We start from the raw sequence: 20,896 nt of genomic DNA on the forward strand, positions 1-20,896 counted from the left end.
TGTGATAATTTTGATGTCAGATACATCATCAACACACTTAGTGATGTAAGCTATTACTGCTTCCATGTAATCATCTATGTTCACCTGCTCATCTGACATAGCTGCCTCTTTGAAAATGTCCCAGCAGGTACTATCAAAGCAGTCTTAGAGACATTCCAAAAGCTCCCTCATGCCAGACCCTCATCATTCAATACAGTGGTTCCAATGGAACTTGCTGTGGGCTTTTCTCTAACCAGAGCAAGTTTGTAGGCTCGTAGAAGCATGATGATAAGATGGTCAGAGCTTCCTAAGGTTGTTGTATTGCTCTGTAGGTACATTTGATGTTGGAATATACACCCATTGTAGGAAAATCTACTAATTGATAGTAGCGGGGTAGAACCTCTCTCAGATCTGCTTGATTAAAATCACCAGCAACCATGTGTACAAAGTCTGAGTTTTTCCTCTGCAGCTCGTAGAGTTATAAAAATTGCTCAGAGCTTCAGTGGTTACACTGGGTGGAATGTATTGTTAATTTCAATGTTTTCTGTGAATTGAACTCTGTGGTTTACTGTAAATATATTCAATATTTTCATGTTCTTTTATTATTTATTATTAAATATATTTAAAGCTTTTATTGTGGTTGGTCCTTGTAGAAAATATCTAACCTTTGAGAGAACTTATATTTATTTGGAGACACTGTGTGGGCCACTTCAGAAGGCCTTAGCTGTCTTGGTCAACTACTATCCTTTGTATTAATATTAACTTCACTCAGCATAATTGGATTCCCTTTTAAGAGCCTTACAGTAACTGACTGGTGTCATTGAATCTACCTTATAGTCTGGGCAAAGTTGGTTGAGCGGGTAATCTGTGCCAGCCTTTCCCAGGTGTGCGTATGTGTGTGTGAAAATTAAATTTTAGAGTGTGTGTGTCATTTATTTGGGGCAAGGACATGAAGCACTGGGTTCAGAGATGGTGCTGGAGGACTTGGCTTGGTCGCTTGGCTGAGGATCTAACCCTACAGCTGTACCAGTGGGGAGTCTTACTGGGAACCTGGGAAGAGACATATATAGAGACATCCAGACCTAGGGTTGAGTGTGTTCTCTGTGTGCTGTTAAGGGAAAGTCTACTTGATGCAGGGAAGTCTGCACCTAGAAATAATGAGTGTATCTATTTGTATTCCGAGTGCACATCCCTCTCCAGTGTCAGTGGTGAGGATTCAGGCTCCTTGATTACTGGCCCAGCGTGGGGACGTCGCATATTGGTGGCAGTGGTGGTCATCACATATTGGTAGCAGTGGTGGGCATCACAACTAACTAATGAGGAAAAAGAAAAAATACCATTCTACATACATTAGAGGAAGAGAATTGATAACTTTTAGTATATTATATAATGCTGCACTGGCAGGTTTACCATGAGAGACAGTGCTTCTTTTAAGACACCGTTGAAGGAGTGTATGTTAGAGATATGCCTCATTCTGGTGAGGAACTTGTTTTATAATTTACTTACAGCGATAGGATAAAATGCTTTATCATATTTTTCCTTTTTATGGGGATATTAATTAAATGATTAACAGAAGTTTTGAGATTTCATAGAAAGTCTTTGTAAGAAAAAGCTTCTTAAAATTCCCCAGTGAAGGGCTGCTTTTAACTGTTGGGATTTGCAAGATGGAGGAGGAGAGAGAGTGTGTAATCCTGAATGTATACAGTATGGTAAATGACAGCAAAGTGGCTCCAGAACAGTGTGCAACTATGGTTACTATTTTGCGTGAAGGACTGCTTGATAACACGTTGCTTAATTTAAAGAATGTAGAGAAGCCTGCAAATGATAGCATGATTTCCTGGACAGATGATGTGAAAATTTTATGTTCCACTTTTGTAAGGAACTGAGCAGTATGAATCACTTTCTGGTGGCTCTATAGTGCGACCACTGGAATGGAAGGAAGTGTATTCAGAAGAGACTGAAAATGCAGGTGTGAGAGAAACATTGGGGGTCTTATTGTGGAGATACAGCCTGTTCACTAATTGCATTGCAGCAGTGAATATAAGTGGAGAAAAAAGGGGGAGCAGTAGTTAACAGCAGAATAAAAGACCAATGGTAAGGATTTAAGATAAGAACAGATATGTTAATAAATAGGTATGTCTGAGAACAATTAGTGGAACCTTTGTGTTTCAGTGCTCCTGAAATACTTTTCCTGATTTGTTTGGGTACAGAAAAAGTCTGTGATTTCACTTTTGAGTTTTTTCAGGTCTATATTAGATAATCAAACTTTCAAAAGTTCGACTGTCATATGGTCAACACCATATGATCGAATTTTTGAAAGTTCGAACGTTTTAACAGAGATCTCCGTACAGTGCACAATGGGAAGATTTCCCTTTTCTATACTGTATTGCGATCTTGGAGTTGGTATATTTAAAGAGCAGGGGGTATGGGGGTGCATGGGGTCTTGCCTCCCTGCTTAAAACATTCAGGTAGGTTATTTGTGTAGTTTATTTTTTTTTATTAGATTTTTGAACTTTTAAAAGTTTGATCATATGGTGTCGACCATATGACAGTCGAACTTTTGAAAGTTCGATTATCTAATATAGACCCATTTTTTCAGTTGCTGGAAAGATTTATGTTGGTAGACCAGGAAAAAAAAACAGCTTCCCTGGAATGAGTGTGTTTCCCAAGTGTGATCATTCAGAATAAGAAAGCATTAACTGAGCAATTCAAGACTGATGAAGTTACTGAAACTGAGAAAAAAAACTTCAAAGATATGTGTACAAGATTGAAAGGGTCTATATTAGAACATCGAAGTTTCAGAACTTCGAATGTTCTAATATCAACCCCTAGTAAGCAAAAACTGATAACAGTGAAAATTCAGAACAGCAAATTTTTTCCTAGGGAAAAAATTTGCGGTTCCAAAACACATACATACAACACAAACACACCAAACAAACAGCAATCCACACACATACACCTAAAATCTTACATCTAACCCTACACTAAATTGTACATACACCACTATCTACCTACTTACCTTAACCCAAACCCTAACCCTAAGGTCCATCACTATCACACACACACCTCACCCGTGCCCTAACCCTAACTCACCTACCCTGCCCTAACCCTCACGTCCACACATTCGCACACTTACCTGACCCACGCCCTAACCCTAACTCACCTAACCCGCCCTAACCCTCATGTCCACACAGTCGCACACTTACCTGAACCCGACCCGTAACTTTCCACCACAGTGCTGAAAATAGAGAAGCGACAGGAACGGACAACCAAATTCTTTCCCTAGAAAAGAATTTGGTTTTCTGAAACTTTGCTATTTTCAGCTTTCGTTTATTAGGGGTCGATGTTAGAACATTCGAAGTTCTGAAACTTCGATGTTCTAATATAGACCCGATTTAAACTGTTACAAGAAAGAGAGCTGAGAGAATAGTTGGGCTGGGCATGGAACAGGGAGTTACTTTAAATACTATAGATAATAAGCTCTAGAATATGCTATGTGCTTTTTATGATGAATGGGAAAATGAGAACTGTAAGGTATGCTGATCAACTAAAACGGTGACAGTGAATTACACCTTTTTAATAAAACTAATAATATTTACGATAAAAAATTATGTAATCATTATGGGGAAAGATGATACACTGTAAAGAATTGTTAAGAGGAAATGTACAAAATGTATGAAAGAGGGACATTCTTGGCTTAACTGTGAAGAAATAGAGGTAAAAAGACATATTGAATGTAATGAAAAAGCTGAATTCCAAACTATTTCTGAAAATGAAATTATGTCAGATGATGCAGAGAACTTTTTTCAGGTGATGAATGCACTGAAAGAAGATGTAGTGAGCAACTTAAAGAAATAAAACAAAATAGTGAATATGTATCAATAGAAGATATGTGTGAATTGTTAAGAGGGTACAATGACAATAGCACGTGAGAAAGTGATCAAAATGGAAAACTGTATGGGGGATTACAACTGCAATTCCAAGAAAAAATAGAAATACAAATGAAGATGTAAAAACATAAACAGGTACTATAATATTGTTCTTTAAATATATCGATGGAAAGGGGTTATGTATGTATGAGAGGAAACTTTTGAACAGAATTTTTTTTTGAGTGGAATACGGGAAATAACTGGGTGAATAAAAAAGCTTTTTACAGATCATAGCACACTGAGAGCAATTTGGAGAGTGATTTGGTTATGGAAGGGAAATTAATTAAAAATATGTACATGAATATAAGGTACATTCAAATGATAAAAGAAAAGGGAAGATGTGTAAAGGAAATATATATATGAGACCTTTTTATTGAAAGCTGAACAGAATGGTAGAAAAGATATAATGAGACACTGAATTGGAGAAACGTATTAAATGTTTGACGAGGAAGGGGATTTATGAAATAAGTAAAATTAAAGTGAGAAATAGTAAGACAAAGATATATAAAGTAAAAGGAAAAAAGAATTTACACAATTTTAGGTAGAAGAATGAAGGCAGATGAAAGTGAAATAAAGTTGGTAAGAACATGTAATAGAATAACCGTAATAAGTTAGGAGGGAATAATAAAAAAAATGTCCGTGAATATATAAATAAAATGTATAAGAAAAAGAAAATAAAAAAACAGAGATAAAATGGAAAGTAAAGAAAAATAAAAAAAAAAAACAGACAATGAATTATTAGAGAGAGAGAGAGAGAGACAGGTGACACTGGAGGAAATGGATATGGTGATAAATATTTTCTCTATTCCTGACAAACTTTTACATGCTCTTTTTTCACAGAATTGATGTATCACACTGAAGTTAAGCAGCTTAGTCATGATAACTTTCTGAAGAATAGTTGTACCATTTGAAAGGAGACTTGATTCTTTCATGGAAATGTAAACAAAATTTCCCCCAGCTTGCAGAGTCTACGTTTATCTGCAGTCTTTTTTAACATATGTTGCCTGAACTCTGAAGGCAGTGAACCTAAAACTTCAGGGTTCAGAACAGATAAAAACACAGATGTGCAACAATGTTAGGGCATTCAAAATCAAAGTTAGGTGAGGTAATCAGCTGAATGCTAGCAATTTGGTCTAATTTCCAGCTCTGAACTCTCTAGGAAACATTCATTTTATTTTAATTTGTTTTGTTTATTTTATTTATTTGCAGATCACAAAGATTAATCTGTTTTAAGGGATAGCAAGAAGCAAAGAAATAATCAGCGTCATTATCATATATGATGATGATCGTCATAGTAATAATAATTAAAAATGATCACATTTGTATACATTTATACCAGATTCTATAAAATGTCTTTTAAGAACCATCCTGGAATATGAAATATAATATTTTCAAATATTTCTTTTGCAACAGCAGTAATTTTAAATACATGCAATTATTGACTTTTCTTTTTTATAAAAAAAAGTATATTGCAAACAACCTTAGTTCACCATGCTGAAATTTTAAACAAACATATGGCAGAAAAACTCCAAAAGTGCAATTCATTATGAAATAACAACCAAAAAAAAAAAAACACACCTGAAATGATCTGGCCATTACTCAATAAACACAAAGAGAATTTTTTCATTCTTTAATTCACACACAACTTTTTCAGAATAAATGACTCCTCTTTGCTTGATTTATATACAAAAATTACATGAAAATGTTCAATCTACTACTTTAATAATTAATCTAATTAAAAGCACAGTTAACTATTTTCTTTACTTTACAATGTAAAATATAAAGTGGTATTAAATTCCACATTATAATCTCTGTGCCATTAGAAAACATTTAATAGTTATGTGTTCATTAAATCCTGTTTTTTATCAGACTTTAATCTTGTCATTCTCTCTCCTTACATTCTAAATGAATGTTATAATCCCCCTTAAGAATGTAATTTGGAACAATGTCTAAAACAAAAAGGTGAACTTCTTAAAATTTGTGTACTCTAATGCATGCTTTGTTAGTGCATTAATTCATTATGAAATAACAACCAAAAAAAAAAAACACACCTGAAATGATCTGGCCATTACTCAATAAACACAAAGAGAATTTTTTCATTCTTTAATTCACACACAACTTTTTCAGAATAAATGACTCCTCTTTGCTTGATTTATATACAAAAATTACATGAAAATGTTCAATCTACTACTTTAATAATTAATCTAATTAAAAGCACAGTTAACTATTTTCTTTACTTTACAATGTAAAATATAAAGTGGTATTAAATTCCACATTATAATCTCTGTGCCATTAGAAAACATTTAATAGTTATGTGTTCATTAAATCCTGTTTTTTATCAGACTTTAATCTTGTCATTCTCTCTCCTTACATTCTAAATGAATGTTATAATCCCCCTTAAGAATGTCATTTGGAACAATGTCTAAAACAAAAAGGTGAACTTCTTAAAATTTGTGTACTCTAATGCATGCTTTGTTAGTGCATTACTTAAATCATCTTTCTTGATGGCAGTAATTTGTTCATAAATTCACTTTGAATGTTTTCTGGTTGTGGTACCCATGTAAAAGCTATCACAGGATTCACATTCAGCAATATACACTATTCCACATGAATTATAGTCATAATGGCCCCTTGCCCAAAATGTCTTTTCTAAGCTGTTAATGTGAACAAAAAATTACATTTTTGACACTTTTGAAAGTCCCTAAAGTTTTATCTTTGATATGTCTTGCCTTGTTTGAATTTTCGAACATGAATTTTAAATTACCTCCTTTGTATGAGAATGGACTGTGAAATTAGCTTATGATATACCTTAAATAATAACACTCAATTATTCATAGGTTCATAGGTAAGTACAAGGCTAGCTGCCCTTGCAGGCCATTTTAAGTCTAGACAGTTTCCCTTTTTGTGCTTGAAATTAGCTATTCCATTCCGTTATAGATTGGCCTTTACCCATTCCATGGTCAATAATTATGTATTACCTCTAATAAGAATAACTGGGATCATATCATAGATAATTTAAGAGGACCCATGCATGGAATAAAGCATTTAGGAGCTGCCACTGTCCATTAGTAGTACAGGGGGCAATTCTGGGGTAAATTCTATGTTTCTCATCCATAGATCTAAGTTGCAGTTGAAAATGGACAGGGATGAACTTTGTTATATGTTGGGGAGGAGTCTGGTCCACAGCAGTGATATCGTCTGTAAAATATACCTGTCCCTCCAAACCATACTTCTTAACTGTCCAGATTTTTGTCTCATGTTTTTAGTGTATTCCTCATAAAATCACATTTTAGTTTCAGACTTTATATCCTTCAGAAACTGCATACTAACACAAAATCCTGTTATTCCAGTAACTTACTATGTTTATAAGAATAGTAATAGAAATCTGTCCCCATTTTTGGGCCTTTGTCCCCCCATTGTTTTAGGCTTACTCCAGATTTCTTGTGCTAAAAGGTTAAGAGGTATGTTCCAAACAATTTTGTACATTGATGTTGCAGAAAAGGTTTAGATCCCTAGACCAACTGCCATTTGACTTGTTGATGTGCAGTAAATACATCAGTAGTAGGACAGAAGATGCCTTGAATGCCAGACACAGGTCACCTCTTCGCAGTCTGTAGGATACAAATAATAGTGACAGGGCTTTGAGTCTGTCCATGTAGGACATGTTCTTCAGGCGTAATTCTGTTATTCTATCTAAAGACTGCTGATCTGAAACGGAATATAGAAAAGAAAGATATACATTATGAAGTAATTTTGTCATGAACCTGAGAATGGAATGACACAGAACATTCAATTTGTGCATGAACATTTTCTCACATCCTGAACAAAATAGCAAATTATTATCAAGGGCAGACAGCAACATATTTATAGCCATTGGCAAAGAAAATAAGAGACCCACAAATTCAAGGATATAACTGGTAAGGTGATCAAGAAAAGTTAGCTTTATTTGCAGATGATATTATTTTGTACTTCATAAATCCATTTCTGTTTATGGAACATTTTGAGACAGTATCACATCTTTTTCAGGATATAAAATAAATGAAGATAAAGCAAAGGCTATAGAGATAAACTATGGAACAATGCAGTAACTGGTTCAGTGATACTCATATTTATGGGAACATAAGATGGAGAGTTTAGTTGCACAGATTAAAAATTATCCTATTATAGCATCTAAGGATATGTGGGAAGAGACTAAACAGAAGACAATACAATAATTGAGAAGCTGAAAGCTCTTGATTATGGCTGTGGATAGTAAGATACAGGTAGTGAAATGTTTCTAGTCCCTTTAGTTTTATATACAGGGCAGGCATAATTTTATCAACAGGAGAAGAAGTTATGGACCATAATCAATGCAGAGTTGAGTGAATTTATTCGAGAGGGGAAAAAGCAAGAGTTACGTGAGATAAGTGGATTCTTTCCATAGAACAAGGGGGGGTTACCTGATTTGAAGGGATACTGAGAGCTAAATGATTAAGCTTGCATACATAACAAAAACAGAGGTTGTAACTCAAAGTGTAAAGAGATGATACTGAAACAAGGGGGAGTTCAAGCAGTAAAGAGAAAGTAGGATTTTGGATTCAGATCCTTATGGAGAATAACAAGGACCAAAAAATATTATATTCATAAAGTAGCAAAAGGTATTCTCAGAACTACGCCAACACAGCAGTAGAGAAAGGAGATTTTGCCAATAGGGATGATCATAGGAAGGGCTTCAGAAAATGGCAAAAGGGATCTAAAATGTAGTAAAGAATATTAGCAAATGTACTGAGGTGTTGAAAGCAAATAAGTAGAGTGGGAAAAGTAATAGTGTAGGCTGAGGCTAAGCAAAAAGTTTAGACTGCAGGCTAGAGACTTCATTTCCTACCAGAGACTGATACCAGAGTATGGGCAAAGAGAAGGGGATGGGGAGTGGTAAGTAAAGGTCTGGCATTGGTGGAGTTTTTAGTTACTTCTAGAACAGAAATTGCTAAAAAGGGATGATTTAATTACTATGTCATTTTAAATATTGCATGATAACTATAAGAATCAATCAGAAGAGGTTAGAAAAGATTGGGAACAGAGAATTGAAAGAAATACACAAATGAACACTATCTCCCAAGTATGAAACAAAGTCCAGAAGGTTTAAGATTTTTGCTTGGAAGTGTTTGCACAGGTATTTTATACCCCAAGCAGATTTCAGAGAATTTTTCCTCAAGTTAGTAGCAAATGTTAGTGGTGTAATGGGGAAGAAAGAGACACATGTTTTGCAAATGTAATGCATTGGCAGAATTAAAACAAACTCACAGCACTTTGTCACTCATGTTAGGGGATCAAATGGTTGTAACCAAGGAAATCATTCTTTTGATCTGGGCATAGGATTAGAATTTCCCATTCATAGTAAATTTAATGCTATTGACTGCAAAGAAAGCAATAACTAGAAAATGGAAATGAAATCAAAATCTAAGCCAACAGTAATTGGAGTACTGAATATTGCAAAGGAGATGCAAGAAATGGAGGTGGAATCTCTAGAAAAAGGAAGGATCAAAGTTACATAAAAATCTGAATTTGTGGGAACAATACATGCAGAATAATGTTCAGTAGGTGGAGTGAGGTTTAAGAGAAGGCAGGGATTGAGCAATTTAGGTAATGTAGACTGATTTATACTTTTTATTCATTTATTTGTTTGTTGTTTATTTTTTTACTTTATTTACTCTTTGTTGACCACATTAGTCCCACTAGTCTAGTGGCATCTTTTCAGCGAAGACCGAAGATGGTATTTATACTGACTAGGGGAAATTTTGCCAGGACACCAGGAAACTTCTCCTGTTCTTTTGATAAATACAACTCAGGCAAATGGGCCTTGGTTTTATGTCTCTTCCATACAAAGACATAGTCAGGAGTGCAAAATTCCCTTTATGCCATCTGGTGGGGGAATAGAATGCAAAGCCTACTGTACCAACAAAAACGACATGTATGCATAATGCATGACAATAATGTAAATGTCAGTATGTTGGTTTTTCAATTCATGAATATATATATATTATGCCATTGTTTAAAATGTGAGCAGTTAATAAAGGTGTTTAAAAAAAGTACAAACCGCAACTCAGCATTCTCAGCAACTTTCTGATATTGTCATCTAGTATATAAATGTGCATGTTTTTGAGACAGCAACCCACATAACTTATCAATATAATGTTTGAAAGACTGTTGCTATCAAGTGTCCTAAGTACACATATGAGATGGCCTATTCTTTAATTTTAGAATTTTGATCTAATATGTAATTCAGGTGATGCTCATAAAAAGTATGACATAGCCCTTTTTTATTAATATTAGTCTTTAATCAGTGTTCACAGGTCCAGAACTGAAACTTAAAATTTTTCTGTAAAATTTCCAAAATTATAGTTGAATTACTATCTGCTGAATATAATATATCATCTGTGTAAATTTAGTTCTTTTAATGTATTCATTGCCTGGGATTGAAACAGGGCTACTGCCAGCTTTAAGCCCTAACATGGATATTTTACCACTGATGGTAGATGTTTCCAATTCATAGACAGCCATACCACAGTGATTTTAAGCAGTTTGTGTAGTCATTGCAGTGGACCTTAGGGCATCATGATTGCATTTCTGTAGGAGTTTGAGTGATCTCAGGTGAGTAAGAGAGAGAGAGAGTGTGTGTGTGTGTGTGTGTGTGTGTGTGTGTGTGTGTGTGTGTGTGTGTGTGTGTGTGTGTGTGTGTGTACAGGATTGAATGGGGTGGGGGTACCTGTACCAATCCAGCACATTTTGCAACAGCAGAGATTACCACACATAGTCTTTGTCAAAGTGTCAGGGAACTCTCACTGGGTGTCATTTCAACACCTCAATTCAAAGGAGCTTTTCTTCCATTCAAAAAATAGATCTTTACCTACATCTGTTTCTAAAGATTTCCACTCATTGGTCACTGCGAGGAAATACCTCGAGATTTTGGGTCTCGTGGCACTTTGCTTTGGGAGCATTTTCAGGTGGAATAAAAGTGCAAGATGTGTAGGACACCAGTGACAGAAGCACACACATAAATATAAAAGAAATGCTTGCCTGATCAAGGTACTCAACTCTCTAATTCATCTTTGGTCCCCAGGACCTCTTTAAGTTGTTACAGACAATACCACAGTGGTACATCAAAAAGCAAGGAGGAACCAGGTCATACACCCTTTACAGGCTATCCATGTTAGCTTGGGATATAGCTTCATAGTACAGTCTCACTCAACAGGCATCATACATTCCATCAGAACAAAGTTGTGTGGCAGACCCTCATGAATGTAAACTAGATCAAGGAGTATTCAAAATTTGATTCAACTGCAGGGGTTCCTCAAGTAGACCTATTTTTCTTCTCACTTGAACAATTATTTGTCAAACGTCTGCTGCAGGACTCCATGCAAGAAGGCCTGGAATGCAACTGTCTTTTAATTTCCCTGGCCAGGAATGCTCCTGTATGCTTTTCTACCTTTTCCACTGATATCCAGGGTACTTCTGAAGATTCATAAGGAATCTCGCAAGATTGCTGTGGTGACTCCCTTCTGGCCCAGGCAACAGTAGTTCTCCCTTCTTTTGCAAACTGCCAGGGGCAATTACCACAAGCTTCATCACAGACTGGATCTAATCACATAAGAACAGGGGTGTTTGATATATCCCAACCCCAATCAACTTCAATTAATTGCCTGAATGACAGGGTCTTGATTCTCTTTAGGCACCTGTTTACCGAGGATGTGCAGCAGGTACTAATAGAGACAATAATGCCTGCTACTAGAAGATCAAATACTGTAAATGGAAAAGATTTTCTAGTTGGTGCCGGCAACATAACCAGTACCTATTCAGGGCTAGTTGTTCTCTGGTTTTTTTTTTCAATATTTGTGAGAGTTGCTATCCTATGGCCTTTCTTACTCCTCCATCAAGGTTTATTTATCAGACATTTTGGCATTTCTGTCCATGGAGCCTCCTGTTTCAAAGCATTCTCATGCCAAAAATTTTTTTGCAAGGGTTTTGCATAAGAGGCCTTTGAGAAAGCTAGTGTCCCCTTCTGGATCTTAATTTGTGTTAGAGAAGCTAACACTTACTCTGTTTAAACCAGCTAATCTGACTGACTTGAGGTTCTTAGTATGGAAAACATTTTTACTGATTGCTTTGACCTCAGTAAGAAGGGTATCTGAATTGCAAGCTCTTATGGTAAGTCAACCCTATCTCATTTTCCATAGGGGTAGGGTTTTTTTGAGAACTAATCATTTTATGCCTAAAGTGTTATCTGAGTTTACTTTAAGCCAAACTATCCATCTCCCCATTTTCTTTCTTGAACCTAAAAATAAAAGAGAAAGGATACTCCATACTTGGATGCCCACAGAAAACTTGGGTACAATCTTTACAATACTAAATCTTTAAGGTCTTCAGATTAATTATTGATTTCTTATGAAGGTAAGAAAACAGGATAAAGTGTGTCAAAACAGACTGTTTTTAAATGTTTGTCTAAGGCTATTACCTTTTGCTATACTCACCACAACAAAACTATTTCAGGCAGGATCAAGGCCCACTCTGCCAGGACCTTGGCTTCATTTATGGTTTTTTGGAAAGAGTTGGATTCATAAAGTATTTTAGAAGCTGCTACTTGTTCCTCTGTACATACTTTTACAAAGCACTATAAGCTTGATTCCTTCTCTAGGTCTAGATCAGGCTTTGTAAGGACCACTCTCCAGAGGATCATGGCCTCTTCTCCTTCCACCTCCCAAGTGTAGTATGCTAGGGTAATCTACTTGTATAGCTAAGGCTACTGCAATAGTGATCAGTATAATGAATACAGTACAGTTGTGTAAGTAAACATACCACAACAGCGGATGTTCATAGGTTCATAGGTTCATACTAGGCTATCTGCCCTAGGGCATTTATAAGCCTAGCCAGAGTATGTTTGGCTTTCGCCACCCATTTTAAATTAATTTTGCTATGCCCTTTTTCGAGGTTAGTATACTGTGCCTCTGTCTAACAGCGACACAGAAGTGATAACCTGGGTAAACCTATGATCTCCCATCCACTCATCAAGATTCCTCTTGAAGAGAGTCAATGAGGGACTCTGCCTAACCTGGACTGGGATTTTATTCCAGAGTGAAGGGAGCCTCTGGGTTATGAATCTGTCCCTCCAGCATGTCCTATTTATTTCAGTGCTGAGGTTCAAGTCTCTCGAGCGTGTAGCTCAATGGGATTTGGATTTTTGAGGTGCAGCATGTCCCTTAATTCCGGGTGGGACATGGCTTTATACGTCAGGCACAGGTCGCCTCTGAGCAGGCGGTATGCCACTGAGTAGAGCTGGAGTTTCTTTAACCGGGCAGCATATGGCATCTGTTTGAGCCCTTTGATCCTCTTGGTGAGGTACTTTTGGGGTCTTTCCAGTTGCTGCAGGTGTTTGGTAAGGTACATCCCAAAATGGGCATTGTACTCAATTATGGGCCTGATGAGGGATGAGTAAAGAGGCACGATGACCTCTCCTAATCTAGATGTGAATCCCTTCATGATTAGGTGGGCTATATAAAATGTTTTTCTAACCACTTTGGCCACGTGGTTGTCAAATGAGAGATTGTAATCAACTTGGGTTCCCAGGTCCCTAATTACTTCTTCTGTACTTAATGGATTACCACCTATGTGGTAATTTGTGGGCACTTTGTTTTTGCCAAAGGGGATGACTATACACTTTTTGGCGTTTAGCTTGAGGCCATGGCTCTGGCACCAGTTGTCTGTTTCTATGAGGCCCTTTTGGAGGATGCTTGTGCCGGCTGGAGAGTCGATTATGGCGCCCAGTTTGCAGTCATCTGCGAACTTGGTCAGCCACAGTCTTTCCGTGTTGGCCTGTACCTCCGAGAAATATATACCGAACAAGAGAGGTCCCAGGACTGAGCCTTGTGGGACGCCACTTGTAACTGGTTTGGAGTTTGACAGGGCTCCAGCAATTCTAACCATGTGGGTTCTGTCCTTGAGCCAGTTTGCAACTCATCTAGTGACATAGGGGTTTATATTTAAGCTGGTGAGCTTATCTATAATGCCCGAGTGGGGTATTGTATCGAAGGCTTTTGCGAGGTCCAGGTAGGCTGTGTGGACCACCTTCCCTTTGTCAATGGCCTTGGTGACTGTTTCAAAGAAGTCGACCAGGTTTAAGAGGCAGGCTCTGCCCTTAACAAAGCCGAACTGGGTAGGATCCAGTGTCTGTAGGTCCTCAATATCTTTATTTATGAGGTCCATGATGATCCTTTCCATAGCTTTGCAGACCAAGCTAGTCAGGCTTATGGGGCGATAGTTTCCAGGGTCCGTTGAGGCACCACCTTTGTGGAGAGAGACCACTGTTGCTGTATGCCACTCTTTGGGTACATATCCTGTAGTAAGGCTGAGATTGAACAGTAGTTTTATGTTTGGGTTTAGCTCTTCTTGGAGTTCATGTAGGACGCAGCCCGGGACACCGTCTGGTCCCATTGATGCTGTGTTTTTTGCTCTGGAGAGGGCGGCTCTTACCTGAGCATCTGGGATATCAGGGGGGCAGCACTCTGCTGGGATAGATATTTGCCCTTTTGGTGGAGAGGGGGGGGCTGTAGTAGCCATTCCCTCCCTCCATCCCTCTTGCCTTTTTAGTGTGTTGCTTATGCCAGGGTGTAGATGTTTATTTTTTGTTATTCCTAGCATTGTCCTTTTAGGGTTCAGCCTCCCTCTCTTTGTTGGCATGAAAGCTATAAAGAGCTTGACACCCAAATTAGTCTTTTTAATCAGCTCAACTTGAGCTAACTGATGGCTTGGGAGCATTGAAATTGCCCTGATGCTTTAGAAGCTAGCCAGCAGTTATAGCCTTTGCTGAATGTCTTTCAGCTTTTCCCAGCTAGGGGTCGCCACAGCAGAACTCCGGTTTGCTAATGATTGGCAGTGGATTTTTATGGTGCAGTGGTGCCAGCTCGATGCCCAACCTTCAAAGAAGGCACACCTATTCGCACACGCACCTACCTGCATGTCTTTAACATCACTCGACCACGGGGAAGACATGCAGACTCCACACAGAAGGCACTCCAGCTGAGAATCAAACGGGAGAACCTCTTGCTGTGATGCAACAACACTTGCCGCTGCACCATCACGGCCTTGTAGCCTATACTGAATATAACCCACATAACTAAGGCTACTTCAGCAGTGATGATTCGAGCATCTGCTGTCTTGGAAAGTTTATTTAAACAAATGTACTTTATTATTCAGTGTCAGCTTGTAGTGCCTCATCATATGCATACGGCAGTAATGTTGATTTGTCCCCTCTCGCCTATTTGATAATGTAGTCCATCAACAGTATAAACAGCAGTAGGTTTGGAAATGAACCCTGATGCACACCCACTCCCACTAGGAACCATCTGTGAGTCAAAACACTCTCCATGCATATGTTATTGGCTTCTTGTACATGGTCTGCTGTAAATCTACCAATGTTTCTAGGACTTTTATCCATTGCAGGCCTGCTGAAATCAGCTTTCTTGGGACTTTGGCATATGTTTTCTCTAAGTCTGTGAATGCTCAGATGGGCCCTATTCTCATCTCCAGCTTCTTTTCCATTATCTGTTTCACTGCAGACATCAAACCAATTGTGCTGCATTTGATCTTAATTCAAGCTGCTCATCTCCCATCTTTCTTTCCAGTATTCTGTGTATTTGTTTTTTCAGTTACTTTATCCAGCATTTTCATGCAGCATGACATGAGTTCTCCTCATGTTCTCTTTGTTCTTGTAAACTGGCACTAAAGTACTTATTTTCCAGTCATTTGAAATATCCCTCTCTTTTATTATACTGCAGCAATTACCCTCAGCAGCCATTTCTTCTCTAACTCACCCAACATCTTGATAAAATCTGCTGTGACTTCATCTGAATCTGCTGCTTTCCCTGACTTAATTTTCCTTAGTGCTGTTATTGTTGCTTCTAAGGTAGGTTCTTCTTCCTCTTTCACTGTTGGCTGTGCTTAGGACATTGCAGATTTTGTGGAGTTTTCTTTGTTCAGAATTTGCTGAAAGTCTTTCGGCTTTTCCAGGTTAGGGGTCACCACAGCGGATCACCGGTCCACTAATGATTGGCAGTGGATTTATAAGGTGTCGCATTGCCAGCCCAGCACCCAACCTTCAAAGAAGGCACACCCACACATGCATGCACTTACCTGCATGTCTTTAAAGTCACTTGACCATAGGGAAGACATGCAGACTCTGCACAGAAGGTGCTCCAGCTGAGAATCGAACTGGAAAACCTCTTGCTGTGAGGTGAAAATGCTAACCGCTGCACCACCACAGCAGTTTAGAATCTGCTGAAATAATCCTTTTATTTGCCTTTGATGTCATGTGGACTGCTGAGCATATTGTTGCTGCCATCCCTTATGAAGTGTGTCTGATGACTCTCTTCTTTATCCTTCTGTCTTTGCCTTGCAAACTGATAGTTTCTTTGTGACATCTGCTGTGTCAGAAGCTAATAGAGTATCTATAATGCCTTGTTCTTTGCTATTGTGACTACTCTTTTATACTTTTTGTTAGCCAAACAGTATTCCTTCTTTTCCTGGTCAGTCTTTGCTATCTCTCAGTTTTGTTTTCTGCACTCTTTCTTTCTTTTCATGACTTCCTGGACTTCTGCACGCCACTATCTGCTTTCCTTATATACCTTATTTCCATGCCTGGCCACACATCTGTTCTACAGTCATCACACATGCTATTTTTCAGTTGCTGTCATTCTTCAACTCCACCTATTTCCTCTTCTTCCTGAGGTGCTAGAGCCCTGAGTGTTTCCTTGAACTCATGTGCTTTCACTTCAGTCAGCTTACAAGTCTTCCATCTAGTCTCTTTAGACCTCGGAGCCTTTTCTGACCACTGCTTACAGGTGATTATGGCCACCAGTGGTTTATGCCTTCATGCATACTAAAATACATAATTCTTTATGACTCAAATACATATTCTTTATGACTCAGAACACACATCAATAAAGTTTGACTCTCAACATTAGAACATTTACGTACATCTATTAGTAACTAATTATATTATGTACATAGTATATCCTTTTATAATGTTGAACTATTCCTTCAGATTGTGCTATCAGTCATCTTTTCTTTTTAATTATTAAGTTTCTATGACATATCCCTTTTATAATTATCTATTAATGTAGAAACTTTTGGCATGAATTTAAATTTCATGTCTGGTTTTGCTATTAATTTTATAGGTTCATAGTTGAATACTAGGCTAGTTAACAATCTGAGCTTAGAATCAAACCCTGTATTTTGTATTTATGAGCCAAACCCACCCTTTTGAAATTGACTCCAGACTGACAGTTGAAGGAAGAGACACATACACACAAGTTGACTGCTGTGAAATTAGAACCCCTTACCGACCTAGTTACACAAGCTGGAGAACACCTAATGGTAGTGCCACTGCAGAAATGTATGTATCATCAGATCATTTTTCTTATCATACACAAATATTGCTAATCTAACACATTTAGCAAATGTGGGAGGAACACTATCTCCTCGTTCTCAGAAATATTTTCTTGTTAGGGCTAAGAAACACAAGAAGAGAGGAAACTGATTTTTCTTATACAAGATGGAATTGGTGCATTGTGTAACAAATGTTTTTGCAAGAATAAAATTATCTGTCCAGAGTGTTTGACAGAATGATTAAAAACTTTCTGAGAAGCCATAAAGAGATGTACAGTCATAGAAAATATGATTCCAGGCAGCTTCAATTTTCAAACTGCATCTCTGACATATATTACTTTTATATTTTGTGATTTTAGTTACCCTCTCTAATGTATAGAAAGCATGATAAATGTCAAACCAATATACTCCACCGTTAAATCCGCAAGCCAGGAACACTACACAGGCCAATCCGACACTATGTAAAGATGTAAAAACAAATTTTATTAAGCTACACTTAAAGTTTTCGTTAGTGCTATGCACTAACTTCCTCAGATAAATAAAAACATTCGCGCCCTTGAGAATCTTCATTAAGTACTTAAAATGCAAACACACCCCCAGTTCACTCGTAAACTAATTAAAGGTACCATTTCATAGCAATGTTATTGGGTGAAATGAATATAGCAATAACCCACGCCTGGGTGTGGGTAATGCTAAATTTACCCACGGTTGGCGTGGTTTGGTCCCGAGGGCGAAGCCCGAGGGACCAAACAAAGCCAACCGTGGGTAAATTTAGCATTACCTACACCCAGAAGTGGGTTATTGCTATTATACCATGACATTATTTAAGAAAAGAAACTATTACTTTTCTTAAATAATGGCATAGTATAATGCCTGTTTACTGCCCTTCCGCAGATGTCTGGCATCCGCGGCAGTTCTGATGTACTGCGCCTGCGCAGTACATCAGAGTTGTAGCAAAACGGAGAAAACAAGATCTCCGTTGCTTTTTAGTTCGCTATGTTAAATGAGTTTAACATAGCGAGACAGTTTCAAAATAAGCAACGGAGATGTCCGTTGCTTATTTTAAAACTGTCTCGCTATGTTAAACTCATTTAACATAGCTACACTAAAAAAAGCAACGGAGATCTTGCTTTCTCCGTTGCTTTAAACACTGTCGCTATGTTAAATGGGTTTAACATAGCGAGACAGCTTTAAAATAAGCAACGGAGATCTCCGTTGCTTATTTTAAAGCTGTCTCGCTATGTTAAACCCATTTAACATAGCGAGACAGTGTTTTAAAAAAACGAGTTATACTAATGGAAAAAAGTCCGGGCAACCGGACCTTTTTCCATTAGTATAACTCGATTTACAACGGGCACGCTGGCCAATTAGCGTGCACGTTTTGGGGGGGTCATGGTATAATAGTAAATATTAACCGACACCTGTACATAATGCAAAATAAACTCCTTTGTATCGGAACCTTGAAAAATCTTTTGGGTTATATGAAATGCCTCCCTTTACAACAATTTGCTGACCGTTAAGCTAACTGGGCTGAACATAAACATAACTCATAATAATATACATTTTAACCCAAGTTGCCATCCTTCAATACACCAGACCATACCAGGCTATGCCTATTGGTATGAAGCGTGACGGCTCCAGATTCTGGACAACATTAGCGGAAGTTTTATAACATGCACACTATAAGTAAATGAATTAACTAAACTATCTAAATCTATCTAGAAAATATGAATATAGATATAAATCAATAAAGAGGGAACTACGTACATGTACCACTACCAAGTTAAATCTAAACCTAGTCAACAGGTTGGCATGGAGGGATTAAAATAAAGTATCTAAAAACACTATACTAATAAGATTCGTGAAATATAATGTAATATGATATAATTATAATATAATAAAATAAATAAACTATTATGACACACCTGAATATAAAGTACTTAATAAATCCAAACCAATATAAATATCCTAACATGAAATCTCATTAATATTGAATATAGTAAATATGATAAATGTCAGTCTTTGGAAACTGTGAAATGTATTTATGAGTACCATTTACAACATCTATCAGGGATGCAGTAACACTAAATGTAACAAAAAGTATTTTTATGCATATGTACATGAAAGCATTCTAGTGCATCTGTTGCAACAGTGTTTGTGCAGAACAGTGCTACAGTTTCAGAATCTTGGCTCCATTACACCATATCTTGTAGAGTATATACCCAAACAAAGCCATGCTGTTTAGCACAACTATTCATCTATGAAATGTATACTTAAGCTAGACTGTCAGACCTGAGTGTTGTTTCACTATTGGCACTGCATCACATTTTTAAATATACCTTAGGTTAACCTTCTACTACACTGAACAAAAAACTAATCAGACCTACATCAGCAAAGCCTATAGTGTCTCATCTTCGGGGACCATAGGCCAGGTTTCCCTTAGGAAAGGAGGTCTTCTTGCTATTTACAGAATATACCCTTTCTAGTTTCATTACATATCTGCCTGTTAAGTATACAACTGCTGTTAAACAAGGTGTGCTGGTTTATCCTTATCTCTGTTTCAGCCATGAGCAGCAACCTTGCCATACTGCTGTTCCAGCTCCATACTAACCACAAGCAGTAAGATCTTCTCTATAGTACTTCCGTATCAAGTGAATTACCATGCCATATCTAGCAAGAATGTATATCTCATAAGCTCTCTTCTGAGCCGCAGTCCTACCATGTAGAAAAAAAGTACTGCAATTGTTATAATGACCTAACCTGAAGGGGGGGGGGGGCTTAGGCTCATTGTTCATTGTTGCACCCTTTATTAGTGTTATTCAGTTTAGCATCTGTGCTTTTAATATGCTGCTGTGTACTGACTGTATTTTGCATTTTTATGGGTTGTGGCTGATGAAAATCCTAGCAGGATTAGTTTTCTTGCCCATTTAGCACTTGATAAATACATAAAATAATGATAGTTGAAATGATCTCCAAAATGGAGGTAAGTTGACTGTTAGCCAGCAACTTTACTGAAATACATCTGGCAGACAGTACTTAACCACCACTCTTTAAGTCTGCACCTTTGCCTTACATTGATGGAATATTTACCTCCTAACTGCTATGATTTAGGCATAGTGCTATGACTTTGGCCACCAGATTTAGCCTTGTTGCTCTTAGATTTACTAATTTTGTCATAATTTTTGACCTGATTAAGGAGATATACCTTATTAAAAAAATCAGCTACACCTATGCAAAGATCCTGTATCTCATACTATATAGGACCTAATAACAGGAATGACTTCTGTTGTGAAAAAAGAAAGTCTTTCTCTTTCTGACCCTCTGCTATTGTTTTTAAGGGTCAGTGCTATGATTTTTAATGTTCAGAGACTGAGAGGTATGGAGATATTTACTATTGTAGTGCCAGAATCAGCTGCAGTATACCATTTGTTTTAATTCCATCTCACAAACATGCAGGGAGTTCATGCCATCTCACTCACGTTTAGACAGTTCATACCATATCACACACATAGGCATCCATAAAAAAATATGCTCTACTTAGCTAAAGTTGTTGTCTTTCGGCTTTTCCCGGT

The sequence above is a fragment of the Protopterus annectens genome, chromosome 1.part1, assembly GCF_019279795.1.
Source record: "Protopterus annectens isolate FY-2018-M chromosome 1.part1, PAN1.0, whole genome shotgun sequence".
Lineage (NCBI taxonomy): Eukaryota > Metazoa > Chordata > Ceratodontiformes > Protopteridae > Protopterus > Protopterus annectens.